Source organism: Rousettus aegyptiacus, unplaced genomic scaffold (assembly GCF_014176215.1).
Source record: "Rousettus aegyptiacus isolate mRouAeg1 unplaced genomic scaffold, mRouAeg1.p scaffold_m13_p_1, whole genome shotgun sequence".
NCBI lineage: Eukaryota > Metazoa > Chordata > Mammalia > Chiroptera > Pteropodidae > Rousettus > Rousettus aegyptiacus.
The window spans coordinates 162250710-162265664 of NW_023416284.1; the positions used below are offsets into that span (position 1 = coordinate 162250710).

General features: G+C 36.6%; 1 pseudogene; it reads left to right on the forward strand.

Moving 5' to 3' along the window:
• The first annotated feature begins 1177 nt into the window (after window positions 1-1177).
• LOC107499938 lies at window positions 1178-5256 on the forward strand (annotated as a pseudogene).
• The last annotated feature ends 9699 nt before the right edge of the window (window positions 5257-14955 follow it).

A 14955-nucleotide genomic window follows, 5' to 3' on the forward strand; every position in this document is an offset into this window, starting at 1 on the left:
AATAAGACTGAATTTTATATGTATCTATGTATAAACACACCATATAATTTAAACTATTCAAAATTATACAAATGTATATATGCACTTAAAATTTTAAAGACTGCTTATCATATTGTCATCTATGCCTATTCTGAGGTTCCTTTTTGTTAAGATGGTAGACATCAAGAGGAAAAAGATTTGTGGGAAGTCTCTTCCATTCTCCTAGAGTATGTAGCTGATGACCTCCTTTGTTTTCCTGAGAAAATTTCATAGATGCAGTTAGGGGGTTAGAAGAAAACACCCAAATGCTCAAACCAGCACATCTATCAGCCCCTTGGCTGTTCCTCCCAGTCTGGTTTCCCTCCTGTGATGGATGAACTTGTACCTGCACCTCACCCCTCTGACTCATGCAACTGTGTCCTTTCTGCTGCATCATTAATTAATCACTCTTTTGGGTCATTGAGATCTCTATTGAGATTATTAAGAGCAAAGATGTGTCATTGCAAACCCAGGCTAAGATCATCCACACTTTCATATTTTCAATTACTATGTACAGATACAAAAGTTGGACAGCAAAAAAAGCTGATAGGAAAAAAAATGATTAATTTCAAATATGATATTGGAGGAGAGTTCTAAGGATACTTTGGATTGCCAGAAAGATGAACAAGTGGGTCTTAGATTAAGCCTGAAAACATCACTAGAGGCAAAATGACAGAATAGAAGGTGTCCTATTTCAGGCACATCATGAGAAGGCAGGATTCTTTGGAAAAGACAATAGTACTGGGGAAAATATAAGGAAGCAGGAAAAGAGAAAGACTGAATATGAGATGAATTAGCTCTATAAAAGAAGCCATAGGACAGTTGAGCATAGGACATTGTGGACATCATGATAATCACTCATTCATTGGGTTGCCAGGATCTTGAGCTGACTCAATGCAATGGCATGTAACACACATGAAGTCCCGTTAGTACACAAACATGTTATATCTACATGGCACAGAGTAGATACTCAAAGAATATTTTTGAAATAATGAAAAAAGTGAAATAGACCTTTTTTGGGGAAAAAAACTAAATATTGTAGGTTCTTAGAGCTAACCTTTTTTTGATGCACTGGAGAAATAAAATGCAAAGTTTGGTACTGTGGGGAAAAGAACCTTATGAATAAAAAGAGTGAGGAAAGGCAGCATGAGGCAGCGGGATGGAGTCAAGAGCTATAGCGCTGCAGTGTGCAAGGCTCCTGATGGACGGAGTCAGGACATTGAATTCTTGTGCCTTTTCTCCAACGATCAGCTGGACAGTCTTTGGCAAAGGAACCCATATTCTCCCTGGCTCTGTTTCCTCATCAGTAAGATAAGGATTAAATGATTAGTAAGACACTGAATATTCTGATTATAAAAATGTTGTGCTTAACTTATATCGTTAATAGGAGAATTAGTAGAACTATGTCTTCATTTTTATTTCCCATTAGAGTTGTCCCCTCCTCACCACCTCTTATCACCATCTCTCCCTCCCCTTCTCTTACAAGTGTCTATTACATTCCATGGCATCACGATTACCCGATGCACCAGACTCCTAGTTGCTGAGACATATTAAAACCTTTTGCTCTCTTTTGCCGACATCCCTAGTTCATCATCTGTTCAGACTGCTAATCCTGTATGTAAAACCCCACTTGGCTTGCCATGACTCAGGCCCTCCTCACGTCACACCTGAATCCCTGTGGTTATCTCCTCTTTGGAACCATCTCTGAACTCCTCCTTTGAATTCATCCCAATGCAACAGGTGTCATCCTTGAATAGGAAGAGTTTTTATTACCTCAGTCCTTGCTTAATTATTTAGATGATTTCCAGTCTTTTCAACCACATTAACGGCTAGCTGTCCACTTTTGTGCTAATCTCTTAGTTCAGCATCCCATAGTCTGTCTCCTCTCTAATGAGTTTCGAGATATTTTGCCATCTCCAACCAGATTTCTTTGCCTTCACCTCTGTGATTTTGTGCATGCCAGCTTATTAATTCCTTTTAATTTAAATAAATAAATAAATAAATAAGTCCTATAGAGAGTCTTACATTGTTTGCATTTACCTCGGACCATAAATGATCAGAACATCTGAACTATAAGCATATTCTTCTATGCCATGTTCTCTTGGAGATGGTTTAAGCTTTGGCCTTTTTTTTTATTATTGAAGCATATTTTTATACATTATTCATATATTAATCTGTTGGGTAGAAAGGGCTCTATTCTCTTTCCTTTTGATTCTTCCCCTAGCTATCGATAGTCATTCCTTGCGCACATAGTTAGAGCTCACTAAATATCATTGGTTTACTGAAGTCCTATGTACCCTTTCTAAGTTCCTGCAGATCTATAACCAACACTTTCTTGATCACAGAACTAACTATAAAGCATTGACAGTTCTCAGCCAAGCCTCCCTAGCACAAAGTGTGTGTCCTAAGCAGGATATCCATTCCACTGCAGACTTGCCACGGGCTTACTTAACCTCTCTCAACCTGTTTCATCATTGCTTAGATGCAAATGATGATGATAATGCTATCTTAATAAACTCATTGTCATTTTGAGAATAAAATACAGATATAGATACAGGTATAGATATATCTATCAATAAAAGTAAATTTCCTTTCCTATCCCTATTTCTAGATTATACTTCAGAATTCTGCAAGGATTGACCATGGTCAGAAACACAGAAAACAAAGCCAAGAAATGCAGTAGAAATTTCAATAATATCAAGATTTGGCCTCACTTATTGTTAGGTATAGGAAGTGAAGACACAAGGTTTAAACAGACTTGGGAGTTAAAGCAAAATAGAAACACTTGGGACTTGGAGAAGACACTTGGAGAAGACAGAAACTCAGTGCAGACTTACCCAGGAAATATCAGTTCATTTGCACAGTAACTCCTCATCCTCAACTTTAAAATCTTGGGAGCAGCTGTGTATTTTCTCTTTGTTTCCAAAACTCTGTCCAACTCCCTCTTGACCCATTGCGCAGTTTGGCAGTTTGCTGCGCATTCTGCTCATACCCTTTGTGCAGAGATAACCTGCCTGTGGTCTTGTCAGGACCTTCCTACTCCAACGCTACTACTGAAAATGCCTACAGGGACATCACCAACTACTTTCTCAATTTTCCCTTTTTTGGCAACCTTCTGACTCTCCAAGAGACTCTTCAATTCTAATTATTTCATTTGAGATTGAAGCAGTTATATTTAAGTATCTTTTTTTCTTTCTGTTTCTGTTCTAGTCACTTGATTAATAAGTGTATTGTTTTCAGCTCTGCTATTTAAACTCATCTGTGTTCTTTCATATTTTAGAAAGTGGAATGAGTACACTTCAGAAATTAAGTCTGAGAAATGGCTATTTTTTTAAAATGAGAATGTTTTAGGCAAAGTCTTTTTTTTTTTTTTTCCAGATTTTATGCTAGAATCCTTTTGTTCTTACCAATTTCCTCACTGGTCCTATGACGAAGAAAAGCTATTCACTCAGGCTGCTCCTATGTAATTGTTACAAATGTTTCTTTTAATTATAAATACAATAAGGAACAAGGCAATGATTGGCTTCTACTATCCTGAACCAGGGAACTGAGGAAATTTTAGTCTTAATTTTTAAGAGTTCATTTAAAAATCAGTATAATAATCAAAGGCTTCTTCCAAATGAACAGAATGGAAACAAAGCCATCCATGGGAAAATGTGGTGTTTGCCCATATGGAAATTGATCAAATTAATTATTTAGAAATAGTGGAAGAGCATAGCAATCCAGTTTCTATGCTGAACAAAATTAATTTGAGAATCTAAATATGTAACTTGCATGGGAAGTGCATGTATGTCATGTATGCATCTGTGAGCATTTGCATGTGATTATATGTTTCATATTCAAATATGGTATTACTGACAATATGTGTCTCAAGAGTCAGAAAGATCAAAATTTACCCAATCATTCATTATATTAACTTCCTTTTGAACTACTTTCACATTTATAAGGAAGAGCTAATATGCCTCTGCTGTCAAGCCATTAAGCCACACTGCTTATTCTAATTTAAAATTTTGATCACACTTCTCGAAATTTTTCACCAGGACTTAGTCCATACAAGGTAAAATTAAAGCTCCTTAACCTGCCGTAAAATAATAATAATAATAATAATAATAATAATAATAATAATAATAATTTTAAAAAAACCCTTTATGATAAGAGTTACTTCTCTCAAAGCTCATTGTAGCAGATGTAATTGTTATGGTAAGTTACCAAAATAGTAACTTAACTGACATATTCATCTTCTACCCTTCTCCTTCCCACAAAAATGCGTGCTCCAACAATATAAAGTGCTTATTGTTTGCCAAACATCCTATGGTTTTTCATGGCCTTCATGCATTTGTATAGCTTGTGCTTTGCCATCTTATCCACTATTTCCCTTGTCCTTTGTTGTATCTAGTATTATCTGGTAAAACCCACCTTTAATATCACCTCTTTCAGGAAGTCTTCCTTGAGACATCTCAATTCAAAAGTAGCTCTTCCTAGGCCAGCGCTCAACAAGGGTTAGGCCATATTCAGTTCCAGTGGAAAATCATGAAGCCCGATGGCGAGAAGCTGGACAAGTCTGAGTCCAGCATCTCTCAGGGGCTCCTTGAGCTGCAGATGAACTCAGACCTCAAGGCCCAGCTATGAGAGCTGAATATAATAGCAGACAAGGAAATTGAAGTTGGTGATGAATGGAAAACTATTCTAATCTTTATTTCTGTTCCTCAACTGAAATCTATCCAGAAAATCAAAATCCAGCTTGTCTTGACTTGGAAAAAAAATTCAGTGGGATGAAAGCATATTGTCTTTATAGCTCAGAAAAGAATTCTGCCTAAGCCAACTCTAAAAAGCTATAAAACAAACAAACAAACAAACGAACAAACAAGCAAGCAAGCAAGCAAGCAACAATATCCCCAGGAGCCTCACTCTCATGGCCGTGCACCATGCAATCCTGGCGACCTTGGTTTTCCCAAGTGAAATTGTGAGCAAGAGAATCCACATGAACATGGAGGACAGCCAGCTCATAAAGGTTCATCTGGATTAGGTGCAGCTGAACAACGTGGAACGCAAGGGTGAAACTTTTTCTGGTGGCTACAAGAAGCTCACGGGCAAGGATGTTAATTCTGAATTTCCGGAGTTTCGGTTTTAAACAGAAATGACTAAACAAAGTATCACACACAAGTGCAGGCATGCACACAATTACTCCCCTTCCTCTGGTCTTTCTCTCTGTTTTGAAGATATTTTCATTGTTGAACTTCTCACATTATCTTGCCCTTCATGTATTTATGTGCCTAGTGTTACAAATAGATATGAAATAAAGTGTTGTGGAATGACATGCAATGCATTAACTAGGGATAGAGTTGAAGAATATAGAGGTAAGGCTTCTCAGTTGGATAACAGAGGTCAGGCTTATAAATGACCAACCAGACTCTAAGACACAATAAAGACTGTTCTAAAGTAAAAATTAACCTTATACGTATTCAACGAAAAAGAGAAATTCATTCCAGCTGGTAGCAGGTTTTACTTCTTTAAGATTCTATTGGAAAAAGAGAAATAAGGAGAAGAAAATCAACAAGTGTTCAGAATTCTATGGCTGACTGAGAAAGCACAATTACTCTTGAAAAGCAAATAGCCTAAAATGAGGAAATGATACTAAAGAATTACTAACGGGCTCTTCTAGTTTTATCCTATTGTTAATCTAATGTTCTTTGATCAGTTGAATCGCTATCACCAAATTGGCATGAAAATCCTCATACTGCTCTTTTAATTTTACTTCTTTGTTTAGGCATAGTAAACTAACGAAAAGAAAAAAAAAGTCAGTTTTTAAAAAGTCACTAGTAAGGATAATTAGGCAGGGGAGATAAAAAGAGAGAGAGATGGGGAAGAGAGAGGGAGCCCTACATCTGAGACAAATCTTAATGGAGGCAACCTTTTGGGACAGGGTCCCATTCAGTTATTTCCAGCATCCCACTCTCATGACCGCGTCCATGGCCATTCAAGGAATTCATTCAGCAGCATGATCACCTGTCAACTCTTGAGGGAAGCTAGAGTTTAATTCTGTTTCCATCTACTGCAGATAGTATGAATAGAGTGTGAGGTAGCTACCAGTCAGACATGAGCAGCAACGGAACAAAGAAATAGAGGTCCAGCATAGAGACTGCCCAGAGAACACTTTATTGGTAATTAGAAAATCCCTCTGCATCCCCAGAAACAAAGAGCAGAAGGGACACAATCTATATCTGGTTTAATCTGGCCACAGACATGTGCGCAGAAGGTACTACACTAACCTGCCCACAAACTCAGCCTCATTATGCCATCATTATAATACTATGCTTATGCCTGGAAGTTCGTGAATCTAATTATAACAGACTGAATTCTGGATAAGCACATGCGCACCAGGCAGTGTTATATAGCAGCTAGAATTCAAGCAAAACAACCTCATGTGCCAATCACCAAGGAATGCCTTTGTAATCACTCATCATGGCCCAAAATATAATACAGACCTTCTCACTTCTGCGGAGTTACAGCTCTCTTCACCTCATTTCTCCCTTGGAGCATGCTCTGTCTTTCTAAAATATACTTTTTAATAAATCTTTCCTAAATCTCACTGACTTGTGGGGAAGAACCGAGAAAAAATGTTAATTACACTTCTGTACCTTATCTACCTCTCCGCTGCTCGGGCGACACCAAAGTTCAAATCACCCCCAATGGTAACATTGATGATGATATGGTCTGAATATGCTATGATATGGTGATGATGATGGTGATGATGATGATGACAACTATGATGATGATGGTAATGATAATCATGATGAGGAGAAAAAGCATTCTAGCACTCACATTCAAATTTCCACATTATTTATTTCTATTCCAAACCAATGTTTACCTAGTTAACTCAGGTCAAAACTAAGTTCTACCAACCCACTATTGAAAGCCAGGAATTTAACCGAGACTTCCATGAATCTTTTTTCTTCATCAGTATCTGTTCCAAAAATTCTGCCTCTTTTAGGTAGTAACCTCTTGAAAAGTGACTAGATTTAGCTTCTAAGGTTGTGTCACATAGATGTCACTTGGTCAGAGCATCATTCACATTGTAATATATCCTCCGATATTCTATGGCTAGGGACACATCTTATTCAGAAATATTTATCTTCTAGTGACTAACTAGGAAACACAATACTCCTTATAGACTAAACCTTTTGCAAAGAGGGATGCCACACTGTTTTCCTCCTCAGCTCCTACATAGAAGCTCTTTTCTCTACCTGAGAATAAATACCTGTTCCTTTTAATTTCCCTGGGGAACACCTATGTTTTAAGTCCAGTTCAAGGAAGTTCTGCACAGAGAACTTTTCATCTCCATTCTCCCTCTGGAGATTATCATTCTTGTTCAATAACTGTACCTTGCATGAGCCTCGGCTTTAGCACTGATCACACTATAATTTGTTTAATTACCTGCATATTTATCTTTTCTACAATAGAGTAAGCTTTTTGATACCAGAGACTACGTTGGATTGATATTTGAAGTTTAAGTGTCTGAAAAAGTATCCTGCACAAATACTTGTATAATGACATTCATTTTATTAACACATTAACATTTTTTTTCAAGAAAAAGGTAGGAGAAATATCATTTACCTAAAGCATCTAGATTTCTTCTTTTTGATTATTGGCATATAAAATGTTAAGAATAAAAAAAAAGAATAATTTACAAATATAAAATATCACTAATTGTTTTGAAGTGGTAATGAATTGTAATGGAAGTACAGCTCAGGTAGTCACCAATGGGCCCATACTTTTGAAGTACATAGTGTAGAAATTAAACTGTCCTCTCATCTTTTATGATTTTCCTTTCCTTTGCATTAGGCAAGATTTGTATTTGAAACTTAGATATTATCTTCTTTTGACAAGAGTCTTTAAATACCACCCACAAATTGTTTAGGCAGCATATTAAGAGAGTGAACTCTTTTGCACGAAACACATCAAAACACAGAACACATACCTCATAAAGTTTCTATAGAACATTACTGTGCAACTCTGTCATGAGTTTTTTCAAGTTAGATATTATTAATTGTTGAAATTATTGTTATTGAAATAGACCCAAAAGATTACAATATGATTAGGACCAAAAGAACTAACATTTTAGCAAATATATTGGTCGCTTATGGAATAAACTGCTTTTCCACAGCCAACATGGTTGTAAACCATGTTCTGCAATAAAATATAAACTCCCCCAAAATGGACATGGGTCTTCACTATCTTTTTAAATTAAATTTAGCATCTTTCAAGTGATTTTAGAAATGTATGCTACTTTATCTTCATTATGAAGAAAAAAAAATTGGATATGGGCTTTGGAGAAAATTATAGCCTCATCAGGACAAAAATAAATTATACATGGCTCATTAAAACCTGTCATTTCAATTCAGATAACATTTATTTATTATTAGTTGTTTTAAAGGTTTATAGTTATTTTCCAGATTATTTTATTGCACTTTACTTACCCTCTTTTTAAATTCTTTTTCTATGGTGAGCTGTCTAGTTTAATTTTTCCTTCCATTACTTTCCTACTGAAGGTTAAATAAAAATATGTTGTAATTTGCCATTTGCCCCTTAGATTATTATCACATGTTGGGCAATACTGTTCTCAGAATTGCCAATAGGATCTATCCCACTTATTTGCATGTACTGTGTTGATAGGTGAATGTTGAGACAAATAAATTTACTTTATCAAGATTCATTTATTATGTGGCAATGTGTCCTACGTCAAAGCAAATTAGATGGACAAACGAGTGACTGTGTCATCCAATTATTCTAATATTTTGAAATACATCTTAAAGTTTTTGTATACCAGAACCAATACTTTTGGTTTTATCTCACATACTTTAGCTGTAGAGATGAATTTATTTGATGTATAAATTTTCCTATTTGTGTCAATAGGTTACAGAGATGTAAAAGCCATTTATTGGTCAAAAGCTGTTAAAAGTAATGCGTATTTACAAATTTAACAGCATGATATAAGTTAAGAAACATAGAATTTAGAAAGAGGAAGACATTAATTCAAATATTGGATCTGCAATTCACCAGCCACGTAAACTGCGGTTTCCTCGTCTATGACACGGAGGTAATAACAAATAACTTGGAAAATTACTGTAAGGATTAAATTGGGTAATATAAGTACAAATAATTGAGTCTCTAATAGTTTAGTATATTGTTAGGACTAATGAAAATGACAAAAGTAGTGTGGTAATTGTGGTTATATAGAAAATTATGAACTGATTTTTGCTTTTCATTCGGAATGACAATCTTCGAGGTAAGCACAGCCATGATCTACTATGCTTTAATTAACCTCACGTGGCAGCAAAAACGATCATGAAGATGATGATACTGTGCCGGTGAAGATGGTATACTGTGACGGTGATGTGGGGAGCTGATGTGCTGTGATTTGTTTCCATGATGGTTTAGCATGACTAGGGCATAGGCTGAAGATGGTTTGACATGATTATAATGTGAGGTGATGATGGAATCACATGTTTCAGGGGGTGTTGGGTGGTGTGACAAGGATGTGGCTTGATGATGCTATAGTGTAATGAAAGTGTAGTTCTCTTTCTGTGGTTGAGCACTGACTGATACAAATTTTGGTATGAGGGGTGATTTTACAAGGACATGATCTTAAGGATGAGTTTTCTAAATTGGTTCTGGGTTTTTGGAAGCCTGTTTTCTAATGTGATTAAATTTAATGGCACTAATGAGTATTTCTAGTGGTAAACAGGGCACTGGTAGTCTATGACATGGTATGACAATTGGGATACACAAAATATTGCCATTGGATATCCCAATCAAATATCTATAGAAGATAAGTTTCTAAACAACCATGTATTTGATATCTCAGAACATTCTAGTCAAACTATGGACTATGATTGGAGTTGGCTATTTGTTCTTATAAATACACTGATGGAAGCTGGGGGTCAAAAAAATGAGCTCAAGGCTTCAAATTCCCAGCTCTAGCTCTGTGTAACTTACAGCTTCTACTCCTGCCCTGAAATCAATCCTTATCACCTGCCATTGCAGGGCCTACATTTCTAAAAACCAAATCCAGAGTGTCATCCTGTAAGTGGCTGAATTATAATATATATTGAATTCCCAAATTTTCAGGTATCTTTCTGTGTGTTAAAGTGAGGGTATTGATTGGGAAGAAATGGAATCCTGTGAATTGGAATGAAGACATGTGGGTAGATCCTGATGAAGCTAAAGACACTGAATTCCTAAATCGTGTCAAAATTTCTTTGCCAGTAGAAGCAGCTTTTCTATGTCTGACCAAGGAAATTAGCCCTGCTTTATGTAAAGGATCTGTAATAGCCTCCACTGAGATAGTTATCTTGAAAGACATTGCCGATTCTCCTCATGACCACATCCAACATGCCTCCTTGCTTTCGTACTTATAATCAATCTTAAGTTCCATCAGTCCTCACAGGCAAGATACAAAGTGTGACCCACGAGGTGTGCTACACTCCAGAAAAACTGCTTGATTTTTCCAATTCGTACACACAGAAATCCAGGACATGTGTGTGTGAATGGATCTTACTGTGTAGGATAATGGTAAAGGGAACATAAAATTAGATCAGGCTGAATTTATTGACATGAGCTCAGTAAGGAGAGATCCCTAGATTTCATCAGTTTTTATATATTTTAGACATATTAGTAAGACATTTGTGACTTAGAAGGTGAAACATAAAACTGACAAAAATTCAGGGGCCTTCTCCCTCAATGAAACGTCCAGGGCATCAGTGTGTGGGTAAGTCGAGATGTCCCTTCTAAGGGATGTCTTTGTCCGTCCTACAACCAAAAAGAGGCACAACACCTAGTCATCCTCTCTGGATTTTAGAGGAAACATATTCTTCATTTGGGTGTACTACTCTGGCCCATTTACTGAGCGACTTGAAAAGCTGTAGTTTTGAGTGGGGCGTAGAACAAGAGAATTCCTCAGTGTGTTCAGATTGCCATGCAAACTGCTTCACCATTCAGACCGTATGATCCAGCACACCCAATGGTGCTTAAAGTGTCAGTAGCAGAAGGAGATACTTTTGGAGCCTTTGGCAGGCTTCTATAAGTGAATCATGCCTTAGGATTTTGGAGCAAAGCCTTACTCTCCTTTTGAGAGAGAGTTTTTGGTTTGCTACTGATTTTTTGTAAAGACTGAACACTTTACCGTAAGTCACCAAGTTACCATGAGACCTAAGCGCCTACCATGAAATGGGGATTGTCTGACTCATGGAGCCATAAAGGTGGGCATGCACGGAAAAACCCTATTTTCAAATGGAGGTGATATATATGCAACTGGGTCCGAGCAGGCTCTGAAGGTACAAGTAAGTTACATGAAGTGTCCCAAATGCCATGGCTCCTGTTTCTGCTACGTTGCCTTCTCTCTCCTTGCATGTACCTATGCCTTATGGGAAATTCCTACAACCAGTTGATGAGAAATAGAAATAGATAAGAAAAAAATCTTATTTTTCAATTTTATCTTGCTTTCTGCTTTTGAATGATTATGAAGGACTTCATCTTGGAGAGAATGTGACTGTGGAGGACAAGTATGTATTTCATGCCTAGAGTTCTATTAAATTCCTAGCATGTTTCCATTTTGCAAGTTATTCTTTGTCTCCACCAATTGTCACCAAAAAATAGTCTTGCAAATGGTTTTCATGTGTCACTAGACCAATAGTAACTGAACTAAAATTTCTAAGCTTGTATAACCACAACTACTTTTTTCTTTAAGTATTTTTTATCCTAGACTTTTACATTTTTTATTTTCTTTTATTCCAATTCCTTTGGCTGATATACTCACAGGTATCTTCCTCTAGAAAATATTCAGCCAATTCTATGTTTTACAACACATCATTCATATTCATGAATTCATTTGCTCACTCATCTACTCATTCCTCAAATAGTTACCAATGATGTACTGTATGTAAGTATTCATTGTGTGTCAAGGCCTCTTACCACACACACACGCGTGCACACACACACACATACATGCTCCTACTTCACTTTTACTTAGAAATTCATATGACTGAAAGTGAACTCAAACACGCACTGACAGACTATTTTGGATGCCTATGTTACAGCATTGGCCATAAGCAATCAAACATTTGCATAAGAGCCAGTGTTATAGCCTTCTCATTTTTATCTTTCTCAAAATGTTGGAAGGAGGGGTAGCAGTCAAAATTCTGAAAAAGTCTAACTTTTAAGATTTAAATCATATGCTCCTAAAATTCAGTGTGGAATCCTCTTTTCTCTGGAAAAAAAAAAAAACAAACAAAAACAAAACAAAACAAACAAACAAACAAAACAAAAACAAAACTAGCTCAGGAAAGATTTTGAAATGGGTCTCTGTCAGAAGATACTGACCATGAAGAGCTACCTTGAAACCTGCAGTAGTGCCGTATTCAAAGTCATAATACAAACGATATCCTAGAACTACTCTACCCACCCTTGGATGAGATTCTAGAGATCATTATTCTGCATTCCATGCTGTAGAGGGCTATGTTGCAGCCAAATTCCAGAGCATGACCACTGCCACACTGTAACTGTTTACTCCATCTCAAAATGTCACATCAACATGACCTTAGACAGGAGGTATTTGTTTGTATGACTCTTCAGAGCAGGGCTTTTTCTGTGGCTAGGACATTATGAGTTGTTAGTAAATATGAAAGTAACAGAAGAGGAAAGGAGAAAATTGGATCCCAAACAAACAAAAAGAATAAAGAAGAAGAAGGAAGGAAGGAAGGAAGGAAGGAAGGAAGGAAGGAAGGAAGGAAGGAAGGAAGGAAGGAAGGAAGGAGAGAGAGAGAAAGAGAGAGAGGGAGAGAGAAAGGAAAGGAAGAAGATGACAATAATGATTAACATTTATTAAGCGCTTAATGTCTGTTAGGCAATAGTCTAGACTCTAGATGATTGCATATTAATTCATTTAGTCTTAATACTATCCTGCAAATAAGTATTATTATTATCTCCATTTTTAGATAAGGAATTTGAATATAGAAAAATGAAGTATCTTGCACAATAAGAACAGATTCTTAGTGGTGAAACTGGGATTCGAATTCAGTCAGTCTCAGGTTAGAACCTGCAGTTTTAAATGCTGTCCTCTATTTACTACCTCTCAATAAAAACCAATAATGGCAAAATGAAGTGGTAAAGAGTAAAGAATTGGAAGAATTTATTCAATAAACATTTTGTCCTTGCAAATATTTATTTAGTTGGAAAGACAATGTTTATTGAGCTGCTGAAAAAGACATAGCTCCTCTATCAAAAAACTCGCAATTTGTTGAAAGATAAAAATAAAAGGAAAGGGAAACAGAAAATTAACACAACAGTGTACAAGAACTATAGATGGACTTTAGGCTGTGCAAGGCCTTAAGTGTATACACGAGGAGGCAGCTACCTCTGCCTGTGGAGGCGATGGTGGTGTCAGTGGTTCTCCAGGAAAGCATGTCTAGCCAGTCTCAGAGAATCAATTCTTGCAGCCATGAGAAATGTGGTTTGGGAAAAGATGAGGCCGAAGATGGGCAAAGATAGAGCCTCTTGTATGGCAGCACATGTGAGCTAATGAAGGTGAGAAGAGTGTTGGCAATTGGATTAGAAAGGATGGGATAAACTGAGTTTCAGTTTGGAGGAAAAATGGTCAAGAGCTGTTCATCACTTCATTGTCATGAAGGAGAAGAAAATAGTGATTCTCAGGTTTCTGACTTGGGCAATTTGATGGTATTACCAACAAATGCAGAGAGAAAACAGAGGAAGAGCAACTGAAGAGAGTTAGAGGAGAGGAGATAATATAAAGTTAGTTTCTTCTTGAGTTTGAAATCTCCATGAGACTTCTAGGTCAAGATGTCTAAGAAGCCTAATATCAAGAGTACCCAGATCAAACAAACACGTATACATTGACAGCAGTTAAATTCTTCAGAGTAGAAGGATTGCTGAGGGAATGTGATTAATGGGATAAAAATAGTGGAGGAAGGAAGCTTGGAAAGCACACAGTGGGGTAAAGTGCACAAGGAAGAAAGACCCTGAAGAGCAGTCAGAATTAGAAGAAAGACAATAAACCACTCAAACCAAGGGGAAAGAGTTTCCAATAAAAAGAGATCAGTAATGATGTCAAATGCCACAAAGTGATCACATAGAATACATAATGAAAAGCATTTATGAACTTAGACTGTTAGGAGATTATTGGGACCTAGGGTGAAGAGGTAAAGAGGGCCAGACCATACTAAGGAATTTACATTTTATCCTTAATTCTCCACCCTCCTCAACTTTTTTTTTTTTTTTTTTTTTTTGGCAAGTACACATAACATCAAAAGCGAGCAGGTATTTATTCTCCAGGGATATAATAGCATAATCTGAAATGGTTGTTGCTCACGTTAAAATTCTCCAAGGTCCCTTGTTTAAAAACAAATATGAATTTTATAATCTACTCTATATTAATTTTAATATACCTCGAATTTTTCCATCTTCAATAAATTAATATTCAGGAAGATGTGTGATATTCCCTCTGGAGCTTCCTGTCTATAAATTTTAGATGTAGGTAAATAAGAAATCATTGAATTATTTTAAGCAAGACTGTTGCATGAATAAATTTCTGCTTTAGAAAACTAAACTGGCAATGATGTGTTGTATGATTTGGGAAAGAAGACTAGGGACAAGAAAAGCAGTTGGGAGGCTGCTGCAATAACCTAGACAAGATGAGTTCCTTAGTTCTACCAGTAGGAGTAGAAAGAGGGGGTAAGTCAAAGATTTTTAGAACAATCAGAATTTCAGTGAATTAGGCTGTGACGAGTGAGAAAGTGTTAACATGGCTGTCAGAATTCTGTATCAAATGCCATTCCCTAAGATGGTAAATAGAGGAGTGGAGCCAGGGCCTCAAGATTAGAAGAAATGGTGAGTTTTGTTCCGGACATTGAATTTGAAGTTCCT